At 37.5% G+C, this 14,743-nt stretch overlaps 1 protein-coding gene across 1 annotated transcript in view; it reads left to right on the top strand.

Annotated features, from left to right (window-relative positions):
* CARMIL3 (capping protein regulator and myosin 1 linker 3) overlaps positions 1 to 14,743 on the top strand; it is a 3,552,770-nt gene that overhangs the window by 2,607,282 nt on the left and 930,745 nt on the right. The gene's annotated exons all lie outside the window — the stretch shown is intronic.

Raw genomic sequence — 14,743 nt, 5'->3', positions numbered from 1 at the left:
GTATTGGTGTTCATTTTTGGAGTGCTTTGAGGTTCATTTTGTAGGTCAAATGTCTAGGAGGTATATACAGTTTAGGAGGGTTTCTTTTAAGTGCCTCAGCATATGTTTATCTGTGTGTTGGGTCAGTACTATGTGTATTTGGTATATTGCTTACCTTACTGACAACTTGATTGTTATTTGGAGTACTTTTGTGTGACAGTCTTGCTTCCAGTGATATTGTGTAATTACATCTGCTGCATACTGTATTAATTTCTCTCAGGATTAGTTGGTCATCAGTGAAAATGAGACAATTCCTACATTGTCTCAGAATACCCATATCTACCAAGCTGATGTCTGAGAAATTCAGAAAGTAATCAAAACACTGGTAAATGCTGTACAGCAAAACGTGTAACCAAAAAACACAGCACCAAAATAAAGCCACAGGTCACTGATCCCTCTAAAATATTTTTATTCAGTATAACAAACAAACAAATGGTTAAGTGCTTTCATCAAAATTAAATAAAATCGATGAAAGTGCTTAACCGTTTGTTTGTTAGACTGAATAAAAATATTTTAGAGGGATCAGTGACCCGTGGCTTTGTTTCGGTGCTGTGTTTTTTGGTTACACAAATTCAGAAAGTACCCATCCAGGTGTCAGGTATTTTTTTAGGGTAGTTACAAAGGGATAACTAACTTGGGTGCTGTAAGGCTAGAAACTACAACTAAGTTTTGTGTGACTGAAGTCAAGCAGCAGGACTCCTCAGCATGTAAACAATTTGCTCTTTGCATATTGGGTAAAGATACAGGGGAAGGTTTATAGGGAAATTTAGTTCTGAAGTGTCTGCAACTATACATGGCACAGCTAAATGCTACTGCTTGACTAGCATCAGAATTTAGAGACTCAAAGAAATGTTACTAAACCAACTAAAAAGCCCTGTTGCCAATGAAATGATCTCACTTTAACACTCCCTTTGTGGGTTCCCAACTCAGAAAGATCAGGATGCCATTCTACTGCCACTAGAATTGCAGCCCCAGTCTTCTTAATGTAAAAGCACACTTTATTTAACCAAAAATAAAAAGTTACCAACTTTCCACAAGAAGTAATTATCTCCTTAAGCCTCTCTGTGTATTTCCCAACTCCAGCAGATAAGGCCACCTTTCTACTGCCACTAGAATTGCAGTCATAAATGCTAAATGATCTTAGGATCTGTGAGAAGTAGCTCTGTAACTGCAGATGGTACATGACTGCATGCTGGACCAAATTAACACTAATAATAAAGAATCTACATTACTAGCTATTCAGGCTTCAGTTGTATAAGCTAAACTGAACTTTTGAGTAAAATCATTGATTAGATGTAGTTGTATGGAAATGTAAAGACTCAATATCTTGAGGTTCAGTCTTCATACATCCTCTTATACAATAGTCCTAGGTGGTGGAAGAGAGGAAAAAAAATCTAAACAGCTACCATCCACATGTCTGGGATTGTCACATATTGGTAAGACTCCATATTTTGTATTTATTTATGCATTAATTCATTCTCTGAATGCCTGCATAAGGGTATGGGGTCATGGGGGAGCCAGAACCTTTTAGAATAAAGTGAAGAGCAAACAGATAAATCTAAGCTATACACATAGTGTACAAAGCACAAAACAGATAAATTAGGTATCACTTCATTAATATTTATTAAGAAAACTAAAATAATAAAACAGCCTCACTGATGGTCTTGAGGGATGGATACCTCAACACAGCCAAGGTAATGTGAATTGAAGAGCAGCTCATGATCCTGGTTGCACAAGCAGGAAAGATGGACATGCTTATGCTGGAGGGGAAGGGAATGTGCTGGGTAAAGTTCTTGATGAGCTCTTTCAGAAGTCAGAGCTCACTGACAGATTAGCAGAATGAATGTATGGGATGGTGTAGGAGATGGCCTTCTTCTACATTAATTCTAGAGACAGATGTCTGAATGCTGGGAAGGGTGATGGGGCTATGGCAGTTGTCAGACTTCCACATGCAAGATGGCTTCTGTTGTTTTGCCCTGTGCCCCCAAGGGATTTCTTGCTCCCCACGTATTGCAAAATAGCACTGTCAGGTCAGTTCTCTGGGAGGCTGTGTCCTATCCAGTGCTAGGATCATGTCAGGTACATACTGGCACTAGCAGTACAGTGATCTGGGGTTGTACAGGCAAGGCAAGTGGGAGGACAGAGGGCTGAACAGGGCTTGGAGAGCAGTGTGTGAGATCAATACAATGTTAAAATGTACACAAGCATCCAAGTAAAATAGTAATTTTTTCTAAATCAGTCTAAAACAAGAACACAATCACTATTCAAATATGTGAGTCTAATTACAAGACCAGCTCAACTAAAGTGAGCAGATTAAAACTCAGATAAAATGTCTGTGACATGATTAAAAAGCAAGCCAAACTGCAATATAAATGCATGGTCATGGCTCAAAATATTTTCATTACTGAACTGTTTTCAGTTGTTGGCATGATTAAATGCTGTTGATACATGCTTGTAAAAAGGGAATGCATTTGCATGCAGCAAATTCTATTCTATCCACTGTTTCTCTTTCATAACAGTTTAAATGGGCTTGTTCTGGTCCATGAACAATAAACAAGTCTCAAGGCCATAATTCTGTAATATGGTTGGACAACACACTCTTCTTTGCCTTTCCTTTTCTAGACTGGATTCACACTTGTTCTCCTATCAAGATTATATTGCATACCACTCTGTCTGATAGTTTAAGAGACCATCTCCAATTCCATGCAATCAGACACCACAGCAGCAGTCCAAAAACACATCAATGTAAAATAGTAAGAACACACTCTACCTTTCATACTGAAACTTTTCCGAACACACTAAAACCATGTAACTGGGAACCTCTTAGCATCCTCTCCCCTAGATGATACACCTCTGAATTCAACAATGCCTTCTTAAGCATCCACAACTCACAATACAAATCAGCTCATGATGCAGACAAAGCCTGGAAGGCTTTGTAAAAAAACAAAACAATCACAAATCTGCAATCATGTAGGCATCAGCAAAAACCAAGCAAAAATCCAGTGATCTAAGTTAGAAGAATACAACTTGGACTTGCTAGCATGGATAGAGTTGTACATCCACAGCTGTGCTCTGGTGATTTTTACAAAATGACTGCGAGAGGAAGAATAACTTTTGCTTATTAAAAATTTCCCTGTTAAACACCAGGACTTATTAGGCTACAGCTGTGCAGAAAAGATTGGTAGAAACAATTGCAAGACAAATCTCAGGAGCCTATTGTTTTCTCGTTCAAAGCCTTTATTGCTCTGTACTTCAGAGCAAATAAGAGCTGTTCATGTTTGATGCATTTCTCAGGTGGTGACTCCATTTATATTTGTTATTGAATGGGGGATATTTATACTACCATCAATCCTGGAGTGTACTCAGATCATGGGGCAATGTTACGAGGGGATGGGGAGTGGAAGCAAGTCGCAGCTACCAATGACTACATAACAGTTTTTGCACTAAAAATACAGTAAAACAAGGTTTGTACAGCAATTTTTATCCAAATAAAAATTAAATCTATTTTCAACTCAGATTTAAACAGGAAAAAAAACAAGGTTTACACAACATTCAAGTTTCATCCAAATATGAAATAAAGCCATTTTCGACTTGGATTTAAAATGTCATAGAGTGAATTTACGACAGAGACAATAAAGAAAAAAATGAACATACCATTGGGTTCCTAAGGTTTTGTATATATCAAAGTATACCTATGTTAGAAATAATCATGATGCTCTTTCATCTAAGCTTCTTCAGATCTGCTCTGGGTGGTGGGGAAGAAGGGAAAGTTCAAATAGTGCTTGATATTGCTCAGCACTGTACCCTTTAAGTGTACATTCTAAGTACCAAATGCATGCATGCAAAAGCTACAAACTGACCCATACCCTTTATAGTATAACATGTATACGAATGCTAAAACCTATGATAAACAGTAACAATTAGTTGGAAAGGCTCTGAAGAAGCCCAGCTATGGTTGATGGGGTAGACACCTTATAGTCATTGTGCCAATGTGTATAAATTTGCTGTCCTAGAGAATCTGTGAATAAGTTTTGCTAGGGAGTAAAGTAACTTGTGCTTGGCATAAGAAACAGCATTGCCATGTGATACTTCCAGGCTAGGAAGGTGTACTCCTTCTAACTGGGTACTCTACAAACATTAATATTAGCCTCGAACATGCAAGGTTTTTGAATAAGACCACTGACAGGGATTAAACTGGAATGTTGTGTGGTAATCAAAATTAGATTCCTTATCCAACTTTTAGTCTTCTGTTTGGTGATATGGCCACATGCTACCAGAATGGGCATGTTGGGATTGAATTTAGGAAGTTCAGGGAGGGAACAATAAAAAACAAAAGTGAAAAGGATATAAAAATAGAGTTTAAGAAGAGAAAACAAATAAAACAGGAGAGTGGGATCAAAACATGGAGTTAGGAGTGCTGAGGGGGTAATGTCCATGGTATCATTATTTTATTCTATTGTATTAATCAGCCAGTGACCGTCGAGGTTTGTATTACATTGGCTTTGGAAATCCTGCTGCACAGAACCAAGAATTCATCAGGTTGAACTGGATGGGGCCACATGCAGGGAGTTTTCTAGGAGCTTACAAAATCTTTAGCTATTGAACCATATCATCACATTCAGTGGTGGTCAGGGAGGGGTGTTAGACATGGCTGACCATCGGCTAATTCAGTTGCAGAAATGTAAAATGATGAAATCTGCATCCAGGGCAGCTCGGGTGTTGTATGTATAAGGAGGAACATTCCTCCCATGGTGAGATGGGGATGTGGTGAGATTTTTTTTTTTCCATTTCTAATCTTAGGTCTCCAGCTATGTGTTTCAAATATTAGGTCTGTTCCTTGTCATACAAGGAAAATGTGGGTTATCCTGGAAGCATATTTAATCATTTTACATCTCTACAACTGAATCAGTTGATGGCCAGCAATGTCCAACACCCCCAATGGCCACCACCAAATGTGACAGTATGGTATTATTGTTCCATAGTTAAAATTTTTGTTAGCTGCTAGAATACCATATGCATGTGGTCCCATCAAGGTCAACCCAATGAAGTCCACGTTTCCATGCAGCTAATTTAATACAAATCACTATGGTCATTGGCTGATTAATAAAACTGAATAAAATAATGATAGTCCATGAAGGGATAGTTATATTGTGTTAAAGCATTGTTTAATTTCAATTTTCTCACTATTGCTCACTGCACAATGATAACCCATTCACCTGGCAGTACCACATGGCGAGATTCACTGACAACCAGTGATGGGTTCCTTTTTCCTCCTCCCCTTTCATCCACCACCCGCAGCGGCAGAGGGACATAACAAGATTTAGATTCCAGTTCTTACTGCTTTTAGCCATTGATCTACCAACCATTTCCAAACCCAAAAACACTAGGTTAAAACTGGCAAACCACAATACCATGGCAATTGCCCCCTCAGCCTTCACCATGCACCTGAAGTTTTTCAGAAAAAGGAGACTCATCTCCATGCTTTGGTCACTCTCCTGTATTATCGTCTTAAACCCTTTTTTTATCCTTTGCATTTTTATTTTTTTATAGTTCACACCCTTGACTGCACATGCCCATACTGGTAGCACGTGGTCATACCACCAAACCAAAGACTAAAAGTTGGATAAGGAATCTAATTTTGGTCACTTAAAAACATCCCAATTTAATCCCTGTCACTGGTCTTATTCAGAAACTTGGCACATTCAGGGTTAATATTCACGGTCGTGGCATACCCATCTGGAAGTAATATACCTTGCTAGCCCAGGAGTATTACCTGGCAATGCTATTTCTTATGCCAAGCACAAGTTACTTTACACCCTAGAAAAAACTTATTCACACATTCTCTTGGACTGCAACTTTTACACACATTGGCAAAAGGACTAGAAGGGGTGCACCCCATAAACCACAGCTGGGCTCTGGATCTTTTCCAATAAATTTTTGCTATTTATCATAGTTTTTAATGTTCATATACATGTTATACTATAAAGGGTATTATTCTGTTTGTAGCTTCCGCATGTTTGTAACAGGGAGCACACACATAAAGAGCACAGTGCTGGACTTAATATCAAGCACTGGTTGAACTTTCCCTTCTCCCCCCTCCTTGGGCAGATGTGATGAAGCTTAAGTGAAAATGCATCATGATTATTTCTAACATATGAATACCTTTATCTACACAAAACCTTAGGAACCTGACACTATGTTTTTTTTTCTTTATCGTCTCTATGGTGAATTCACTCTATAATATTTTAAATCTGAGCTGAAAATGGTTTTATTTCGTATTTGGATAAAATTGAATGTTGTGTAAACCTTTTTTTTTATTTCTTATTTGGATAACACTTGGTTGTTGTAAAAATCCTGTTTTACTGTACGTTTGACACTAAAACTGTTGATATGTATTAATTAGGATATGTGCTTGCTTCCACTACCCCATCCCCCTGTGACACTCCTACATAGTATGGGCACAACCCAGGGTAGGGCGGACTAGAAGCACGCACCTTCCAATAAAAAATATAAATGGACTCACCTCCCAAGAAATGTATCAAATATGAACTGCGCTTATCTGCTCTGATGAACACAGCAGTAAAGATTTTGATCAAGAAAACAATAGGTTCCTGAGATTCATCTTGCAATTGTTTCTACTGATCTTTTAAGCTATAAGCCTTCCCTGCACAGCTGTAGCATAATAAATCCTGGTGTTTAGCAGGGAAATTTTAATAAGCAAAAGTTGTTCTTCTCATAGTCATTTTAGATGGATCATCAAAGCACAGCACTGGGTGTACAACTCTATCCACTCGAGCAAGTCTGAGTTGTACTTTTCTAGCTTTTGTGCATTTGTTCAGCACACCTGTGGCCTTCCAGGATGTGAGAATTCCCAGAGATCCCTACAACCCAGGGTATAATGCAAATTTGTTTCTTCAGACTGTGTTATCTAAGTTAGGAAAAACTACTTACTTCTCTGAACAATAAGCCATATACTAGAATAACCCCAAATCTTTCCAAGACTTCAGTCAACAAGATGCTAAACCCTGACCAGTTCACATAGCCAACCCCAAACTCACCAAACTGTAGTGATAGCATAGCAAACCAGTTCAACATCTTCTTTCTTCATACAGTTCTATCCATAACCTGTAGTGCATGCACTCTGTCTCTCATATTCCCATTCCAAACCAGCAACCATCACTCTCCCTTTACTTTCCAACCAGTACTTACTACTGCCATCAAAAAACCTAACACCCTATCTGTGATAACTTAATAATAGAATACCTTAAGATCGCAGCTGAAGCCATTGTTTACCTCATCTCAGTCTTAATCAATCACTCTGTATCAGAAAGTAAGATACCACTACTATGGAAAAAAAGCATACATTATACCTCTGCGCAAAGGCAGACCTTCCACTGACCTCTCAAACTTTAGGCCAAAAGTCATGTTATCTTAATTATCCAAAGTGTAAGAGAAATGCATACACCCACAACTTCTACAATATTTAATGGAAAATCAACTCCTCTATGCCACACAACATGGCTTCCACCCATATAGCAGTATCACTAATGCACTGCTTAATTTTGCCAGTACTGTCAACAGTTATAGAAATGAAAGGAATGAAGTTCATGCACTGTTTTATCCAGGGCCTTTGATACTATGTCCCATCAGAAACTTCTGCATAGACTAGACTCCACTGGACATGCCATTGCCAGTATCTCACTTCACTGATTTCATAACTATCTTTCAAATATGGCCCAAGAATAAAGTGGCAAAATGACTACTGCTATTTCTTACCAGTGAATATTGGGGTCCTACAGTCATCTACTTTAGGACCTCTACTATTAAACCTTTTCATCAATGATCTCCACACTGCAGCTTGCCACACTAAAATAGTTCAATATGGGGACAACTCTACTCTAATCTCAGCAAAACAAACTCCAAGACCTCACTCAGCAATCCTTTTCTTCATTTGAAATCTACCTAAGTAATGCAAAACTGCTTCTAAGCCCTAAAGTAAATAAATGAATACATTTTACACTTAAGGTACTACCAAACCAAAAAAAAAATCTCTTTCACCATTACCTCTAGCAACAATACCATAACTGAACTGAAAAAATTACTTAGCATCATCATTGATGAACAAGTGAAATTTAATTATCATATATAATGGGTAATAAAACAGTTCACCAAAAGCTAGGCACTCTATACAGAACAAAAGCTTTAACTAAAGACAGAGCCAGAAAAATATAGTCTCAGGGCTCCGACTGCCATCCCTACTCTGGTTCCTATTAGATGAACGAACGATCAAAATGTCGAGTACAACATGCTCAACTTACTTTGATCTATCGATCATCTAATCAAATACTGAAAAGACGAAAACCAGAGTTCTGAAAAGTTTTACTTGGCCATGGTGGTGAGTGTAGCTTGTGACATAAGGACGCTACACTGTCTGGAATGGCTAGGTAAGTGAATTCCATACTTGTGTGTGTATGTTGCGATTACCAGGTAATTGCCCTTTCCCCAATGTAGAGCGCCCTCGGAGTTGGTATATATAGTTAGGGGGGTGTGGGAGGCACAGCCCCCCACTTTCTTTTAAAAGTAGAAGAGTGTGTTTATTTAGAAAGTTTTTGAATGATGTGAGAATGTATGGGTTTATATGTATTAGTTGTATGTGTGTGTGTTGCATGTTAGTGTAGAGAAGGTGTGGGACAAAAAACTTTTCGGAACTCCGGTTTTCGTTATTTTAAGGGTTCGATTAGATGAACGTTCAATCAAAGTGTGTCGATCATGTTGTATTCAACATTTTGATCATTCGTTCATCTAATATAGACCCCCCCTACTCTATGCTGCCGTAATTCTTACAAATCTCGAATGATTATAGCCCTCTAAGTTCAGCAATGCTATGACAAAATTATAAAATTGCCAAATTTGCTCTTAAACAGTTCTACAGAACTCATCAATGTCTATCAGAACTCATTAATGTTTATCCCTTAAGGGACCAAACTGGTTAGAATTACCACACCTCCTGTTGTTATCCCAAGTTATCATGGTTCACAAATTAACTGAAAACCCTGAAAACTGTCCAGTTCTAAACAAATGTTATACAACTTTACTCCACCAAAACAGTGCTGGGCTTCCAAGATAAATCTGTACTTAATGTAGCAAAAGCATTTAACAATGCAGGTCTCTCTTTATATGTATGTATGTACTATTGCCAAACTATGGAATGCGGTACTTTTACTAGCAGATCCACACAGAATGTCAGCTCTTTCAAGCCATAGCTCAGGATCCATCAAACCAACAATTGGCTTTGTTCTTGTGTTACTCAGGTTATACCTCATCATAGAATGACTTCTTCATCTTGTCACTCCAAAAAAGTTTCCACCCCTAATTATAAGTGCCCCCTAACTTAACTACACTCCTCATGTCTCCCTACTTGTCCTATGCTTCTATGATTGCAACCAAACTCACCTTCCTTCTCTACTTTAACTGTTCCATCCTGTGCTCTGCACTACATACTCTGCCAATCTCTTTTTCCCATTTTACTTTTACTGTTATCACTACTGCTCACTGTTTTGTCTTCTATGTTTTAGTTTCCACTGAATAATTCAGATTATAGCCAAATTATAAGAGTCTGTAACACATTATAACTAGATATCTTAACATGCTGTATATGTAACATTGTAGAGGTGTTATCTCTTCAGCTTGACATAAGCAATTTATCACTTTCACATTATCTTATAATGATGCACATTATAGATTATTTATTTTTTCTTGTCTGCTGTCCAACTGTGCTAAATTCTTATGTAAATATATTCGTATTTCTGTTATATCACGAAATACCGTTACTTGGAGTTTTTCTCTCAGGGCCTCCACTGACAATGTTTTTTTTTTAACCCAGTTAGACTTTACTAGTAATCAAAAGCAAAATAAAATAACATAAACAAACTATTGCTCCTGAATTGTGCTATGTAAAACATTCTTTGAACTAGTTGCTAGAAAAAAAACATACTTCTGACCAAGTAAACTAAGTCTGGAATATCAAAATAAAAATTAAACATTTTCTTTTTCTAGAGCCATGATGTATAAAAATGGTAGTAGCATACCTCTCAACTGTCCAGATTTTTGCCTCATATTTTTGGGCTTTTCCTCATAAAATGTGCTGGGTTTCGGATTTTTGTGGCAAATCAGTGAGGACTGAATTCTCCAAATAATGATAATCATTTGAGTTTCAGAATGCATATCTTCTAGAAAATGCATGGTACCACAACACCTTTTATAATAGTAACTTTCTAAGTTTATAGCAATATTTAAAATCTGTCCTTATTTTGGGGGCTTTGTCTCCCCATTATCTTGGTAGCAGTTAACAAGTACCTGCAGTTTAGATATTTTCTACAAGCAGAAGCTTCCTGTTTTTTGTTGACATGAATATGTAGCGGCACTAGATCCTTTTAACATAATTTCCTATTTAGATATGCAATATTATTAAGAAAAGCTCAGTTGAGAGCTTGTAATGTGTTGTATTTCTAGAGGTATAGTTAGGATGTTGCAGTGCTAATTCATAGCATCATGTCTGGCTCTTAAACTCCTGCTATAAGTTAGTAAACCTGTCCTAGCACTCAGTGGTTGAAAGGCACAGAAACTTATCATGAAAGCAGCATACGTGGCATACAGACAATACACATTCAGTCTCATGGAGCACAATGCCATTTTAATTATACCACAGCCGGGATTTATTTAAGATTTTACTAAATAAGAAGTTCAGTTGGGTGATCCTATTTTCAGTGGCCTTCTCCAGACCATAGGAGCAAGTAATAGAACTACAAGGAATCTTTTTCATCTTGAGTTGTAAGGCCTAATTTACAGGGATGCCGGCTTGCTCTTGTTTTAAAAAGCTCTGTCTTATACTGCAAAAAATGAGGATCGGTGTCAAGTGTATCAACAGGGTCACTGCCTTTGTGCACTCAGTTAAGACATGGCAGTGTGCTGGTATATTTTATTTTCATTTTTCTTTTTGATAAGGCATGTTTTATTAAAGTGGGTTTTTCAGTGGAGACAGAGTAGCTGGAATAGCAGAGTGGTGCCTGTTTCAGCACTTGTGTCTCACAACACTTGGTCCACTTGTATGGGTCATATCTGAGATGCCTTCCTGATGGACTTTGCATTTCCAGAACGCATCTATGTAAGTTTCAGCTAGATGCCGTAATCTTTTCCTACATGGCAAAATATGGGGTGTAGGAGAACTGATGATAAATTGCCTATAGGTGCCCATGTGTGTGTGTGTGTGTGTGTGTGTGTGTGTGTGTGTGTGTGTGTGTGTGTGTGTGTGTGTATGTGTCTCTGCCTGCTTCTCATACGGCTGAACCACTCAGTTGTGGATTATGAGGATACATTATAAGGTACAGAAAAAAGTTCAGTAATCCAGTCTGTCCATGTACCTTAGTGGGTTAAACTTACAAACAAACTATAATCTTTTGAAACGAGTTTCAATCTCAGAATCATCATCTGCATATTATAAGAGTGAGAAAAGTTCCTAATCATATCAAAGTTTCTGTTGTTCATTCACACAGTTGCAACTTATACCAGCCTATGAAATAAGTTATCATTACAGGCCAAACAAATTACTACTTTGGCTACCTTTAAGGCTAGTCTTGTAGACTGGATGGGTAGTATACATTTATGCCAGGGTTACCATGTAACACCCTGCTAGATTTGGGATGAAGCTGATTTAAGTGTTTGTAAAGGGTGGCAAGAACTTCTAACTTTGTCTTCCAAAAAGTGTATATGGCTAGGCATCTTATGGTCCTTGTGATCACCTACCTATTATTCTTGCTATGTTCTCTTTTTTCTCTGATAACTGCTTTATCTTAGTTTGTGTTGTAGAGGGACTGAAGCTGATCCCAACACTCTGTGGATATATGGCACAGCACTAATCCTTGATGGGATTACAGTCCCTCACAGGGCAGACAGACACACCCACGCGCACACACTTATACATGCAGGTGCACTTGCAGACACACACACACACACAGGTGCACGTGCAGACACACACACACACACTGTTGAATGCCTAGAAGTAAAATTACTAGTGATCAGAAATATAATTTAAGTTCAAAATATGTTTATAGTGGATCATTTTGCTGTGTTGAAATAACATCTCGGTACCAAAAACAGATAATGCAATATATATGCAGAACATTTCCTTGCATTTGTTGAATAATAACATAACATCTCTTCCTTGTATGGCCTTTGTCACCAGTTCACAGTGTCAGTATCAAATGTTCACACTATTCTGCTGCATATTACAGTGACTTTAGCAGAGCTTTCAGTGGTAGTCCTAAATTTTACACTAATGCAGTTTTCTGCATGATTTATACTTTGGCTTAAAAGACTTCCCAGGGACTGTATGCTCAGTGGAATGAGATCATTTCCAAGGATCTGTACATACCTGTCAACTGTCCAGATTTTAGTAGAATGTCCAAATTTATGCTTCATATTTTTGGTCTGTTCCTCATAAAAGTTGTGGTTTTCTGGCAAATCACCGGACTGAAGTCATCAAGTAATGACATAAATTTGAGTTTCTGACTTCATATCCCTCAGAAAAATGTATTTTAACACACACATTGTTACTTTAGCAACTTTCTAAGTTTATAAGAGTAATATTTAAGATGCATCCCTATTTTTGGGCCTTTGTACCTCCATTTTGTCAGGCTTTGTCCAGATTTCTTGCATTAAGAGGTTGAGAGGTTTGGATCTGTAGAAGACCAGTGGAATCAAGGGGACTGGAATTATACCATCTGGTTCATTCACAGATGGGACTAGGCTAGAGGGATGTATTAAGGCAGATGAAAGCTTGCTCATCAGTGCACACACAGTCAAATCATACCACTGGAAAACTGAGAATGATTTTTTTTACATTTTTATAAAATTTCTCTTTTTGATCAAATGAACATTAAATATGATGGATAAAAAAATGCAGTTTAACCTATAAAATTTAAGCAAAACTTCTCATACATCTTAACAGGAATTAGTCTTCAGAATTTAGCTCAAATTTAACCATAAATATAAAATATATTATTAACTGATAATAATATTGTTGTATCATTTAAGCAATTAAAACAAAATACACACTCAAAAATGCTCACTATTAAACCATTCAATAAAACCTACAGTAAGACACTATGGGAGTATCAGAAACATACATTTTTAAATTTGGGTGCTTGAGAATGGATATTTTCCTATCAACTAGGTTTAGGATTTCTGTTCTGTGATCCGACTGGTCTCCTTTATAGGTTCATAGGTAAGTACTAAGCTAACTGCCCTTGCAGGCCATTTTAATCCCAGACAGTTTCCCTTTTTTCACTTAAAATAACCTATTTCATTTGGTTTTATGCTGGCCTTACCCATCCAATGGTGGATAACTATATATTATTGCGAATTATAGTAACTGGGATCATTCCATAGATAATGTGAGGATACCCATGCATGTGATAAAGTACTTATGAGCTACATCTGTTTATTAGTTGTACAGGGGCAGTCCTGAGGTAAAATTTCTGTTTCCCATCCATAGATCTAAGTTGTGCTTGAAAATGGACAGGGATGAACTTTGTTTTATGTGGATGGGGAGCCTGTTCCACAGCAGCGGTATCCTCTATGAAATTTACCTGTCCCACCAAACCATTCTGTTGATGTTGCAGAAGAGGCTCAGATCCCTAGACTGCATATTTATGAAGCCATTTGACTTGCTGATGCATAGTAAATCCATCAGTAATGGCTCAGAAGATGTCTTATGCATGAGACACAGGTCACTTCTTAGCAATCAGTAGGATACCGAGTATAGTGACAGAGCTTTGAGTCAGTCCATGTAAGACATGTTGTTTAGGTCTTGCATCCTTTTAGTAAGGTATCTCTGTGGAAGTTCCAGTTGTTCATGTGACTGGACAGACACATGCCAAAGGGGACATTATATTCAATGATTGTGCTATTGGATGAATAAAGAAAGTATGTAAAAGTATATAAAGAACTTAAGTTCTCAAAGTATAAGTATAAAGTATAAGTGTATAAAGTGTATAAAAAGTATATAAATGAAAGAAATACCAAAATGTTTATAAATTTTAAAGAAACTTTTATAATTTGTAGCAAAACATCTACATCTGTTTTCGTCTTCACATTGCTGCTTTCATAATGTCTCATAAATAGCTCATACAGAAGGTCCTGATACTGCCCTGACTCCAGAAAGATTTCTGCCTCTTTGTGTCTGCAGTGCTTTATTCACTCAGGAAATCTGACAGTACACACCTGGTTCTGTACAATGTTTCAAAGGATTCTTTCCCCCATAGAATCCTGTAATACATTCTGTGGTCTAGTCTCAGGACTGGTCATATACCTTTTTACAAGGAATGTCAAATTTGTTAAAATTGAAATGTTCATCTTGGCAGGAGTCTTCTATGACTGTTTAAAATTACATATTTGTTCTTCTCATGTTTAACTTCATATCCATATGTGTGGAATCAGACAAGGCATTAAATGCATACAGAAATGCATAGTTATTAAGCTTACCTTCGCTTAGACTAATAAGCATGTCACATATAGATTTTGGCATCTGTTTTCTTACCTAACAGTGCTGCAATAGTCACTTTCTTTGACTCCCTGGACATGGCCAGCATTCTGTTAGTTTTGGTGACCCGTCCCCAAATGGCGCTACCCAAACTTGCATTTTCAT

The sequence above is a fragment of the Protopterus annectens genome, chromosome 16.part0 (genome assembly GCF_019279795.1).
Source record: "Protopterus annectens isolate FY-2018-M chromosome 16.part0, PAN1.0, whole genome shotgun sequence".
NCBI classification, from domain to species: Eukaryota; Metazoa; Chordata; order Ceratodontiformes; family Protopteridae; genus Protopterus; species Protopterus annectens.
The sequence above is the reverse complement of the archived record's forward strand: the minus strand, read 5'-3'. Positions and strand labels throughout refer to the sequence as shown.